Genomic DNA, 14,108 nt, shown 5'->3' on the forward strand with positions numbered 1-14,108 from the left:
TCACGCCCGGTACTCACAGCTTTACTTCTGGCAGTATCTCGTCTCTTACCGAGTAAAGCTGTGAGTAGCAGGCGTGAGTCGTGCTTCGGTAGCTCAGTTGGTAGAGCACTTGCCCGCGAAAGGCAAAGGTCCCGAGTTCGAATCTCGGTCGGGCACACAGTTTTAATCTGCCAGGAAGTTTCATATCAGCGCACACTCCGCTGCAGAGTGAAAATCTCATTCTGGAAACATCCCCCAGGCTGTGGCTAAGCCATGTCTCCGCTATATCCTTTCTTTCAGGAGTGCTAGTTCTGCAAGGTTCGCAGGAGAGCTTCTGTAAAGTTTGGAAGGTAGGAGACGAGATACTGGCAGAAGTAAAGCTGTGAGTACCGGGCGTGAGTCGTGCTTCGGTAGCTCAGTTGGTAGAGCACTTGCCCGCGAAAGGCAAGTGCTTATTCCGGCTTTCGCTGTCGCCGCGCTCGGGCGTGCTAGCTGGTTGCTCCGCGTCGTCGGTGTCGTTGCCAGCGTTTACTGTTTGCCGCTGTGTGTTTCTGTGTCCGAGTGATTCGCGTGCATTGTACTTTTTTTTTTTTTTTTTTGTGGTCGTCCTTTTCGTCAGCAACTTGCCGATCTTGTACGGGATTCGGGCTTGACCGGATTCCATACAGCTGCAGCGCCATGTCTATCACCATCCGGAAAAACACCCTGGATTTTGGCTTTGACAATGATACCCGCCGAGTTCAACCGACCGCCGTCGAGATTCATGACTGGCTAACCGAGGTAATAGGCATCACTTCTGATTCTGTGCACACCACCCAGCTAGTTTCTGATCGTTATTGCGTGTTTGTCAACTTTCTCAGTCCAGTAGCAGTTGATCGACTTCTTGAAAAAATCGGCAAACAAGTCCCTTTTCTTCATCGCGACGGCAACACTAGTATGGTTACTGTAACGCGTGACGATACCTCGATTCAGACAGTTCGAGTACTTAACTTGCCCATAGAGATTGACAATGCTAAAATTAAAGATGCACTTTCTAAGTTTGGTGAGGTTAAAGAAATTGTCAACGAAAAGTGGTCGTCTCGCTACAAATTACAATGTTTCAATGGGATTAGATCTGTGGACATGGAAGTAAAATGAACATTCCTTCTCACATCACGGTTGATGGTTATAAGGCTCACATTATATATTCTGGTCAAGCCCCCACCTGCCATATCTGCAATGAAATAGGCCATCGTCGCCAGGACTGCCCCCGCCGAGTTTTTGTCTTAAAAAATAATCTCCAGCCGCGGCGTAGATTAACACTTAACGAGGTAATGGCAGTAGATACTTCTCCTTCTTCTGCACACCCTGATGTTGATGCTCCCCGGGCAACTACCTCCGAGACCCCGCCCATAACCGCTGATGCGTTTCCACCACTCGTAGGACGGCAAACTGCTGCACCAGTTTGTCTTGAAAGTGAATCTCAGCAAAAGAAAAGGCCCCTGGAACGTAGTGATGAGCATTCAGATGAGGAAGTATCTCACGCGACTCCTGCAGCCCGGAAACCAAAACCATCAATCGCGGAGGATTTAGTACCAGATTATGTTATGCGGGTCGATTTTGAAGCCAGTGCGGATGGACTTGAGGGGATGCCGAATTCTGAGACGCCGGGTCATGAACAGGAACCTTCAATTTTGAATGCCGCGCCCGAAGGACAACAGCCGCTACAACGCGCACACAGTGAGGAAGTGTTGTGTCAACAACGCGCTACAGCTGACGCCCGACAACAAGTTTCGGGCGGAAGTAAACAAGTGAAAGTGTTTACCAACCTGCCAGCTGCTGGCGGCAGTGCTGCGACCACGACACGACCGCGTCTCAAAGAATCCACAAAACCTTCGGGTCCTCAAAACGCCCCACGACGAAGGCTCAACCCACAGCCAAATCTCTCCGCTCCTCGCAACAAGGGAAATTCCACTTCCTCGCAAGCGGATGTAGTACCCCGAAATATTAGTTATGAAATTGTGAGGGAACGATCCGGTGATGACAACAGCAAAGAACTCGGCGAAGCCCATCCTCCACAGTAGTAATTCCGTTGGTACAAGGTTTGTTTCATGCTGTCGCCCACGGTTGCAAAGCTTCTTCGTGTTTTTTCTGTCCTTTTATCCGGTTATGGTTCGCAGCATTCACTGTGTCGTTTTTGCTACAACCGGCCTTTGATTCGTAGTGTATCACTTGTTATGGTCTTTATTTCGCTTCTTGATCCAATAATCCTCTCATGGCTGCTCACATTATACCTCTTTTAATTCTGCAGCCGGCACTCTTGAGCTCGATGCCATCGTTTTGTTATACTTTTACATCTCATTACCTATATGCCACAGGCCTATACTATCACCTCCCTTAATATCAATAGGATTACGTCAGAGTTAAAACTTGCTTTATCAAAACAATTTTTGTTTGACTCTGGTACAGATATTGCCCTTTTACAAGAGGTTGCAACATGGCAAATTAACATTCCCGGCTATGTTGCATTAATCAATTTCGCTCCTGAATTCAGTGCTGGCACAGCGATTTTAGTCAGGGAAGGAATACCTCTAACCGATGTCGAAAAGTTAGACTCTGGACGGGGCATAGGCGTGAATATCATGGGCGTCAGTGTAATAAATCTGTATGCACCATCTGGAAGTACACGGCGCGCTGACAGATCGAAGTTTTTTAAGGAGGATATCATTTACTTACTGCGGAGAGACTCTCCAAACTTGATCATTGCAGGCGATTTTAATTGTGTATTGCACCATAAAGATCAATCCCCCAATTTTAATTATTCCCCTGAATTAAACTTTCTTGTCTCCCAAATGAAACAGAGGGACGCGTGGGAAGTTAAGTATCCCACGTTTGTGAAATACACGCACATTTCACATAATTCCAGTAGCAGGATTGATAGAATCTATATGTCAAGTCACATAGTGAGGAATTTGCTACAAGTGGAAATCACTCCAGTCAGCTTCTCTGATCACTGTAGTGTGAATGCCTGCATAAACTTAGACCGGCAACCAACTCACTGGTTTAGGAATCAGTGGAGCATGAATGTCGGCCTTTTAACAGAAGACGAGCTCGAAGTCGAATTAAAGACAGCTTGGGAATTTTGCTTGCGCTTTGTGCACAACTTTCCGAGTGTTTTGGAGTGGTGGACCCGCAAGGCGAAGCCCAAATTACGGAAAGTAATTATATCTTATAGTATAGAGAGATCTCGGGCAGTTCACCGTACAATGGAATTTTACTACATGGTCTTAAGGGATTTGTATGATCAGGCAGATGGCTCAGACAGGCGCCTGTCCGACATCAAGAAAATTAAAGCGACATTATTAAGCTTAAAGAGAAAACAACTGGAGGGTCTTAAACTTAAGTCAAAAGCCAGATCTGTTAGCGAGGACGAAACGGCTGCGTTATATCATCTGACTAAACATCGCAAGAACCGACGACGGGTATTCATGGACGAACTTAAATTAGAAAACGGTACTGTCCTCACTGTGCAAAACGAGATAATCAGAGAAATCCACAGGTATTACAGTGCCCTGTATGAGGCAGAAGCAACGCAAGAGGACGATTTGGATGAGTTATTTGCGTTTACAACCTCCACAATTACTGCCGACGACAACGCCAGCTTATTTTCAGCTTTTAGTCCAGATGAGGTCCTTGAAATAATTCGCGGCTCCCCTAAAAGTAAATCGCCGGGCCCTGACGGCCTTCCGGTCGAATTCTATCAACGATATTGGAGTATCATAGGTGATAAGTTGACACAAGCCGTTAACGACGTACTGCGGGGAAAGTCTGTAGCATCAGAACTTAAAGAATGTAAAATCGTGTTGATTACTAAAAATAAGGGATGTAAAAAGATTAACAACTTCCGGCCGATTTGTCTTCTTAATTCAGATTATAAGATTATTGCGAGAGCATTAAACAATCGAATGATGCCGTTGACCGCAAACATAATTGGGCAACAGCAAACTTGTGCTTATAGGCGATCAATATTTCAGACTACAGCACAATATAGAGATATCGTCGCTCTGTCGTCTGCCAGCACCATTAATTGCGGCCTCCTTTTTGTCGACTTTTATAAAGCATTTCATAGTGTCAGCCATAAATACCTCTTCGAAACGATGCGGAGGATGGGCTTCGGGCATGACTCCATCGCTGTCGTGCGCAATATGATCACTGGTCTGGCCGCCACGATCTCCGTCAACTGCCAGCTCACAAGACCAATTACCATCGCAAGGGGTGTCCCCCAAGGAAGCCCCCTTTCCATGTTGCTCTTTTTCATCTCACTAGAACCATTGCTGCGGCTAGTACAAGAGCACATGACGGGCATAACGATCGCCGGGACGAAAACTGCAGTTGGGGCATATGCTGATGATGTCGGCATCGTCTTGAGGAACAGGGATGATGTAGTTCAACTGGAGCCAGACCTCAGAAGCTATTGTTCCGCTTCTGGCGCAAAAATGAATGAAACTAAAAGCAAATTTCTACGTATAAGGGGACTTGACGATGTCGGCCTAGAATGGGCTACCCATGTTACGGAACACAAATCTCTTGGGACGATACTGACGGTCCTTCCGCAAAGGATGATAACGGCAAATTGGCGAGATGTCTCGTTCAAAGTCAAGGGTGCTTTAATAGATAACGTTTATTGCAGTATGGACCAAATGCAGAGGGTTAAATTTATAAATACATGTATCCTGTCGCGAGCATATTATGTGGCACAGGTCTTTCCAATCCCCACTGTCATAGCCAAACAGATAATGAGCAAGTTGACTAATTTTCTGTGGCGGGGGGAAATATTTCGAGTTGACGTGAAGACTGTGACCCTCGACCCTCTGCATGGCGGTATGGGTCTGACCGATCTGAACGCCAAAGCAATAGCTTTGTACATTAAACGGATGACATCCTTAATCCAAAACTACTCTGACACCCTTACGGCAAAGTTGTTTGAGGCAGTCGCGCCGAAAAGCGTAGAACCGCCGATCAATGTGCAGACGATCGACTACCAGCTCTCCCACATCCGCACGTACTATCTGGAAAAGAGCTACTTGAGCGAGGTCCTTCTCCAACATCGACCCTTAACTGCCAAGGACATTCTGGAGCACAGGAAACAATATGAGGGCAAGAACAAAATCGAACAAAAGCACACTGGAGTCAATTGGGATGTCCTGTGGGCGAACATCAGCAGCAGTGTACTTCCGTCCTTGGTCAGGTCGACATGGTACAAAACGGTTAACAACATTATCAGCACAAATGAGCGCCTGCATGCGACTGGGCTAAGTGACACAGCCCATTGTCCAGATTGTCACCAAGTGGATACTGTTCCCCACAGATATACTTGCAGTCACCGCATGCGCAATTGGCAATGGGTTCGTCAAAAGGTCGCCCTTATAACTAGGACTTCTGAAAATAACATCGACACGAACTTACTGCACAGACCAGACGTCAAATATTTTCCGCCAACTAAAAATAATGCCGTCATGTGGCTGTTGGGCCAATATACAAGTCATGTCTTCAATCGGCTGACGGGCGATAATTACAGCGAGTTTCAGTTACACATGGAAACGGAATATACTAAAATTAGAAACTACGCGGATCACCGTCGCAAGTACGGTAATATGCTTCATATTGCATTCAATAGAACAGGTATTGGATAGCTGTTCGAGCTCTAAAACCTTCACCCGTTTAATGTATTAACCGAATGATCTGGCTCCAATCCCATATTCATGCTTTTCCAAACAAAAAATAAATAAATGAATAAATAAAAAAATAAATAAATACATAAATAAAAAAATAAAAATAAATAAATAAATAAAAATTAAAATAAATCAAATGTTCCTTTACAATCAATGTGAGTGATGACGGGTATGAGGGCGGCACCGTGGCCAGGCCTCGGACTAATTGACCCCTGCCCTCCTTGCCGTCATCTGCCTGCCCCGCTCGCTTTAAAATTATAGTAAAAAAAAGTGGTAAAAAAAGGTCGGTAGAGCACTTGCCCGCGAAAGGCAAAGGTCAAAAAAAAAAAGGCAAGGGTCCCGAGTTCGAGTCTCGGTCGGGCACACAGTTTTAATCTGCCAGGAAGTTTCATATCAGCGCACACTCCGCTACAGAGTGAAAATCTCATTCTGGAAACATCCCCCAGGCTGTGGCTAAGCCATGTATCCGCTATATCCTTTCTTTCAGGAGTGCTAGTTCTGCAAGGTTCGCAGGAGAGCTTCTGTAAAGTTTGGAAGGTAGGAGACGAGATACTGGCAGAAGTAAAGCTGTGAGTACGGGGCGTGAGTCGCGCTTAGGTAGCTCAGTTGGTAGAGCACTTGCCCGCGAAAGGCAAAGGTCCCGAGTTCGAGTCTCGGTCGGGCACACAGTTTTAATCTGCCAGGAAGTTTCATATTGAGAACGTGTGTTTTTACTCGAACAACTGTTCAAAGCTGGCGATAAATCCACAATTTCAGTTCATCAAACATTTAATTCAGTTTTACCGGAGACAACACTGCCACATCTCGATACTGTGCGAGATTTGATTAGCAAATTTCGAAGTACGGTTTCAGTGACAGATGCACCGAGAAGTGGTCGTCCTAGCGTTTTGTCTGAGGATAAACTACTCGATATTTTCGATAAAATGTGCATGAGTCCGAACAAGTCAGTAAGAAAACTCGCCCAGGAAATCGATGTTAGTGTCGGAACGGCCCACATAGCTGCAAGGAAAAAATTAGAACTTTTCCCATACAAAGTGACGGTCGTTCAAGAACTGGCAAGAGAGTGCATTATTGCCAATGGTTCAAAAATTTCGTTCACCAAATGGAAGGGATATTTTTAATGAATCGTTTTTCACTGATGAGGCGTGGTTTCATTATTCCGGGTACATGAACTCGCATAATTCTCGTATGTGGAGTACTGCAAATCCTTTGTGTATTCATGAGGAACCACTTCATTCTGTGAAAATAGAGTTTGGATTGCAATTTCTAGACGTCGGAATGTGGGTCCCATATTTTTCAACGAAGCAATAAACGCACAACGATACTGCAGTGATATTCTGTACCCATTCACAGGAGAACTTGTGTTAAGTGAAATACTGAACGGTTATTTTCAACAAGATGGTGCAACCGCGCATACAGCTCGCGTTTCAATGTCACTGCTTGCTGATGCTTTTGGTGATCGTATAATTTCACAGGGACTTTTGCCTCCACGATCACCTGACCTAACATCATCTGACTTTTTCTTCTGGGGTGTAGCGAACGCAACTGTCTATAAAAACCATCCAAAATCCATCGATGAATTGAAAACTGCAATATCCACTTTCATTGCTTCTGTTACAGAAGAAATGTTAGAGCTTGTGTCTGGAAACATGATTAGAAGAACTGAATTGTGTATTCAACAACAGGGGCGACACTTTCAACATTTGATGTGAAAATTTGTAAGTAAAAATGAATATTCAATAAATTAATGACTTGTATTTCTCTGAGTTTCATTTCGGTATATTCCTATTCTTTTAGAAACTTTTCACAGCTGTTTTTTCTACTCTGCCAGCGTGTAATTTGATGACTTAAGTTTTTACTCGTTTTACTTAAAAATTACTTCCGTTCATCAGACTTTGTACCTTGGACCGTGTACCCACTGAATACTTAGAAAAGGAGTGTGGCGAACAGCATATCGGGGCTGCCGTAAGCAACTTAGGGTCCGTTGGTCCGGACCACACTGCCCGAAGCTTGGTGATTTTGTATCAAACAGATAGTTTTTGTTTTCTTTTAACGAACTCCTTTTTAAGTAAACCTGAATTATTTGCGGTATTTCAGTCACTTTCTAAAGATGTTTGTGGCCTGCCTGTTTTAAAGACTTATGTAACTTCAATTGGTGAATTATTTCACTTCTTTTATTGAAATTTGCTGTAAATATTTCAATAGTAGTAACCAGTGGTACAAAAATTAGTATATTTTTGGAACGAGAATAGCACTGGTTGCAAATTCATACTTCATGTTTCCTTGAATGGCTTTTTGGGAATTTATCATTTGATCCCACTGAAATATTTGATAACATTGTCGATCGATTATCAGTAATTATTCTCTAATGGTTTTGTCTACCTATAATTTCGTCTTAATAAGTCAGTCGGCCGTTGTGGCCGAGCGGTTCTAGGCGCTTCAGTCCGGAACCGCGCTGCTGCTACGGTTACAGATTCGAATCCTGCCACGGGCATGGATGTGTGTGATGTCCTTAGGTTAGTAAGGTTTAAGTGGTTCTAAGTCTAGGGGACTGATGACCTCAGATTTTAAGTCCCATTGTGCTTAGAGCCATTTGAACCCTTCTTAATAAGTCAAGGTCCTCTTGACCTAATTGGTAACGTTATTTTTGCTCTAGACCGGCAGAAGACGGGGACGTTTCAGTGCTATCGGCGCATTTTCGCACAGCTGTGGGGGCTCCGGTGCAGATGACGGCGGAGTGTACTGGTCAGGTGAGCGTGGCCATCGAGCACTGCGTCGCTTTCCTGTCGGAGATCGAGCAGACCTTAAAGTGTACTCGGTTTAGTTCCACATCGCCCTTAGTTATACTGCATGCAGGCGCGAATTACGCACTGGCTGCGTGGAGATGAAGTCACAGATTCCCATTTCAAACCGTGAGGTTGATGAACTGCATATTAATGGAGAGCGACCAGGGGCTCCGTTTGTTGCCGAAAAGGAAATGGTTTCTCCTTGGTCCAGAAGTGATGATATAGGAACCCGCAGTTCAGTTTTTTAAACTAAAAAAATGGTTCAAATGGCTCTGAGCACTATGCGACTTAACTCATGAGGTCATCTGTCCCCTAGAACTTAGAACTACTTAAACCTAACTAACCTAAGGACATCACACACATCCATGCCCGAGGCAGGATTCAAACCTGCGACCGTAGTTTGTAAATTACCTAATCCCTTCTTAAATGTGTTGTGCAGGACAGAGTATCTTGATATCGATACTCAACAGGAGTTCGTTAAATTTTAGTGATGTTGTTACCTTAGGGGAACAAGTTAAACGTTTTTAAAATGTCGTGGAAAACAGTTGATGTATCCTTTCTGTCAAGTGCCCTTCACTGAAATGGTCGGTGAGGTTCCAGCGATGAAGGGCTGTTAGGAAACGCATGTCTGCGTGGTAAGGGAGTGCCTGCGTGCTAGGGTTAAAAGCGACCTCATTAATCAATATTATTTTCGTGTCAACTTGACTACGAGAACCTAGTTGTGTATATTCGTGAAGTATGCACGGCAGTCGTGACCTTTGATGCAGAGTTGGCTGAGTGTGAAACTGTTGCCATCATTTTGCAAGGGATTAAACTGGAGGATCGTTCCTAGGTCTTGTTTGTCGAGAGGCCGACTACCTATCGTGACTTGTATAACTTAGTCACTCTTGTGGAGGGGGTTAAACAAGCCGTCAAAGGAGCGGCTGTGAGAAGCCGTTATCTCAGTCTTGCGCCAAATCCACCTCAGGCGCCGTTTTCGCGTCATATGAAGTTCATCCAGGGTAGGTGTTATCGCGTCGTCAGGGGCATTTTGCTCGCCAGTGTGAGGTCAACTGAAAAAGGCCTTTCGACAGCTGACGCCATAGGCAGGGGTGGCGTGGCACCTTTATCACGTTGTTGAGTGCAAATAATAAAGTGAAACGGGTGACCCATAATCATTTTCTGTTTGTATGCGCGTACGTAAATCATGAGCAGCTCTGTGCACTGTTAGATTCTGGCAGTAGTCTTTCCTTAATGGCCGGCCGAGGTGGCTGAGCAGTTCTAGGCGCTTCAGTCTGGAACCGCGCGACCGCTACGGTCGCAGGTTTGAATCCTGCCTCGGGCATGGATATGTGTGTGATGGCCTTAGGCTAGTTAGGTTTAAATAGTTCTAAGTTCTATGGGACTGAAGACCTCGGATGTTAAGGCCCATAGTGCTCAGAGCCAATTCAACCATTTTTCCTTAACGAGTCACGGGTGGTACCCCCGACACCAGATCTTTAAAGCGTGTGGGTGGAACTTGTAGAACTGTTAATGATCGAGCTCTTCTTTTGATAGGCTCCAGATGTATTTCTTGTTGCGTTTGGAAACCTTATTGGCCCAAGGAGGTGATGGTGGCGGAGGGCTTAAGCGCTGAGCTCCTATTGGAGTGTGATTTTGTAAGTAAACGTGATTAGTTTTGGATTACGCCCTCGGGAAATTTTATTTTGTATTTAGACCTGAGGTGAAATTTAGAGTGCACCGCCGTTCTAGAAGGGCAGGTCTCTGTGGTAATAACTATAGTGGGGCAGAGTTCGGTGTTGTGCACTTATCTCCTGATCAGGATGAGGCTCACCTTCAAATATTGCGTACTTTCCAGGAAGTTTTGACATATAAATTAGATGCGAATAATCGTACTGAATATCGGATTTTACTTTCCGACCATCACCCTACCGGCTATGTCCTCCTAAGATTAAAGTATTGCACGAGTTGGTAGATACTTGAAATGCTTGCTGAGGGGCTTAGAAGGCCGCCCACCTCGACGTATGTATCACCGGTATTTTTGGAGCCGAAGCATAATTGGGAGGGGGGGGGGGGGGGGCGTGTTCAGACCCTTTGTGGGCAATCATCTGTCATGTCCTTAATACAAAGTAATCTTGGGGGGCTGTCTCTCTTGCTGATCTAAACAGGTGTTTTTCATAGGATTCTAGGGCCCACTGTTTTTCCACTTTCGATCTTAACGAGGCATGTTGCCAGATTCCCCTTGCCGAAGAATCCAAGGTGGCCACTGCCTTTTGCACTGACTGGAACTTATATAAATTCAAACAAGTGCCTTTCGGCCTTTCTAGGTTGCTCGGTTCCATGCTCGGAGATCTGAAGTGCGTGTGCATGTGTGTGTGTGTCTCTGTGTGTGTGTTTAGGTACTTTGACGATATTGTCTTTTACAATGCCACCTTCTCTGAGCATCTGGAGCACTTACGACTGCTTTTGGAGCGTCTGATGCAAGCAGGGCTAACTGCTAAACCACCAAAAGTTACCTTACCTCATCACGAGGTATCTTTTCTCCGGCATCTAGTCTCGGCTGAGGTGCTCAGGATTGATCAGTGTAGGACCCAAGATATTTATAATTTCCACCCTCCTAAGACTAAGGAAGGGGTAGCCAGTTCCATTGGAATGATTAACTTCTGCTGGAAATTCGTTCCAAAATTTGTTGGGCTATCCGCTCTGTTAAACCTGTTGCGAAAGGAGGGCGAGCCGTTTGTCTGGAAAGACAACCAGCAGGCTGATGTAATTAAGGTCGCTTTGAGTTATGTCCCTGTTCTGACCATTCCTGACTTCAGTCAACCCTTCATATTCCAAACCGACGTCTCTATCTCAGTTGCCACCATGTAGCTTCAGGAGGAAGGTAGTGGGTGGAGGCCCTTAGTCTACAGCTCTATGTACCTGTCTCCAGCTGAGAAGAAATCCTCTATTTATGAGAAAGTTGAGAAGAAATACTGTACTTATGAATTCGAAGAGATGGCTGTCCTCTTCGCGCAAGAGAAATTTAAACATTACCTCGAACACCGGAAATTCACATTGGAGATGGACAACCAGGCCCTTAGTTGGATTCTGGTTCACTAGCTTAAAACTGGGTATATTGCCAGATGGACTGGCCGAATGTTCGCCTCCGCTTTTACCTCCACCACATTATGGGATACGATAATGTTCTAGTAGGTACCTTGAGCAGAATGTTCGAAGAGGAGAGTTCCTCTCCCCATGATGCCAAGGTGGTAGAAGGTCTTGTTAATTCTGTGCTTACCGAGGTTCCGGCATCGTTTCCTGACGTTGTGCAACAGTAAGAGCATGACCCCAAGTTGGGCTCCATTAATGAGCACTTGAGAGCCGGTTGGCAAATTCCCGTGTACGAATTGCGGAAGGACATTCTCTGCCACTTTGGGCGCCGGAATGAAGAGGTTGATATCAGTCTGCCTGGCGCGCTTGTTACGGCTGTTTTCAAATATTATCATAATTATGTCGTGGAGGGCTTTTTGGTGGTATGTAAAACCCTTCACAAGATATGTGAGTCCCTAACCTGGCCCATCCTGTATCATGATGTTCGAAAAATGGTTAATCAGTGTCAGGAAGGCGAGATGGCTAAGCCGAATTCTGATGAGCACATGGGGTTGCTTCAATACACTCGGGCAGAGGTCGCCAGGGAGCATATTTTTATAGATTATGTCGGCTCTCTTCTGCGGACCCAAGGTGGGCAGCGCTACATATTTGTGGTGGTTGATGGTTTACTCGGTTCAGTTGTTTGCTCCCCAGTAGAGGTATTACTGCTGGACAAAGTATTAGGCACCTGAGTAAGGTTCTCTCCTGATTCAGTCCTCCGAATGTCATTGTCAGCGATAATGTCCGTTGTTTCTCTTCAAGGGAGTTTCAGAACTTCTGCTTCCGATCAGGAAACACTTTCACCATGAGACCTTATTACTTCCCCCCCGCCAACCTCCAACCTACTTTCGCGGAGCGGGTTAATCGTAACCTAAAGAGTTGAGACCTTATTATTTTCCACTCTGAGGCTCAAAGTAAATGGTATCTTTTTTACCACAGCTTCACCTAATCTTTAATACTGCCACACATGAGGTACACAGAGCTACCCCCGCTTCTCTCATGTTTGTGTGTCCCCTTAATTCCACTTTATGAGATATCTGTTTCATACATGATTTGTTGCCAAATGATATTAGTCCTGAGATAGGGCTAGGGCAAGTATTCAGAGCACCCGTAAATGGGAAGTGGCTCGGTACGATCAGGGCTGAAACCAGGAGAATATTAAGGTCGGGGATATAGTCTTTGTGAGAAATTTTGGGGGTAGAGCCTCTGCAAGTAAGGTGTCCAGAAAACAGTCACCCTGCTCTGTGAGTCTGTATAAGGTGTTGGAGGTATCCATTCCAGACATGATTAGGCTCCTTAATAAAGAGAGTTGCGGGTGCACGTTGGCCAAGTGAAGAGAGGTAGTATTAATTAAGTCTCCTTTTTGAACCCTGTTTGGCCCCCTGAGGCTCCTGTTTTCTTAGTAAAAGTCTTGATTCAAATGATGTTCAATCCTTATTTCGGCCAGTCTTTCCACTCCCAGGCAACCTTATACCTGTAGTGTTTATTGGTTCAAATGGCTCTGAGCACTATGGGACTCAACTGCTGTGGTCATCAGTCCCCTAGAACTTAGAACTACTTAAACCTAACTAACCTAAGGACATCACACATACCCATGCCCGAGGCAGGATTCGAACCTGCGACCGTAGCAGCAGCGCGGTTCCGGACTGGAGCGCCTAGAACTGCACGGCCACCGCGGTCGGCTGTAGTGTTTATTACTTGGTTATTTTTTTATTTGATATCTAAATACAACATGGTATTAAATAAAAGTATTTAAATACGAAATTGAAAATACGAATTTTCAAAATACCTTCATTCAGTTGTGAACATTTTACATGCCATTTATTTCAATTATTTTAACGCCAATAAATGTTCATATATTTCATCTTTCACGTTCCGCTTATACCACCTCAGTATTGTTCCACTTAAGGAAAATTGACGTTTAGTAGGAACAGAACTTGGTAAACAAGTATTATATTTGAGGAAAAAAATTTTTACAGTTGGGTATCTGTTCAAGGTAACTAAACTATTGTCATTACCTTTTAAATATTGTAGCGGTTCCAGATCTAGTTTAGTTTTGGCACTATCACTGGCTACAGAAAAAGCACTCCTCAGCAAACGTAAATATAGGTTAAAGCTAATTTTTCTCTGACCGTTGCAGGTTTTCCAATCTTAGTCTTCTCGTTTCATCTTCCGCACTTCTGAAGTAAACAGTTCTTTCACGCAATCTCTTCTAGGCTTTGGTACCCGTTTCAGATTGAAAAAAGGATTAGATATTGTTGCTAACAAGCCACCCTTTGCTTATGGGTCCTGTATTAAGACTTTCGTTAATAACTTCTATCAGAACACCACAGTACGAAGGTTTATCCACTTGCAATCTGCTTAGCGTTCTTTACTTCTCGTTAGTTCTAAAATCTATAGTAGATATCTTTGTCCCATAGTAAACTTCTGATGCCGTCAATAATAGGCTTTGAACAGTTTGTTTTCATTAAGAAACTGTATTTCCATTTAGAATAACCCTGACTGTAAGTCTTCATAGATT

General features: G+C 44.6%; 1 protein-coding gene and 1 non-coding gene across 2 annotated transcripts in view; both read left to right on the top strand.

The window, feature by feature from the left end:
• The window catches only part of LOC126457148 (uncharacterized), a 458,596-nt gene that overhangs the window by 245,272 nt on the left and 199,216 nt on the right, over positions 1-14,108 (top strand). The window lies entirely within an intron of this gene.
• Trnas-cga (transfer RNA serine (anticodon CGA)) lies at positions 82-156 on the top strand. The gene has a single exon. It is a non-coding gene; the product is annotated as a tRNA-Ser (tRNA).

The sequence above is a fragment of the Schistocerca serialis genome, chromosome 2 (genome assembly GCF_023864345.2).
Source record: "Schistocerca serialis cubense isolate TAMUIC-IGC-003099 chromosome 2, iqSchSeri2.2, whole genome shotgun sequence".
NCBI classification, from domain to species: Eukaryota; Metazoa; Arthropoda; class Insecta; order Orthoptera; family Acrididae; genus Schistocerca; species Schistocerca serialis.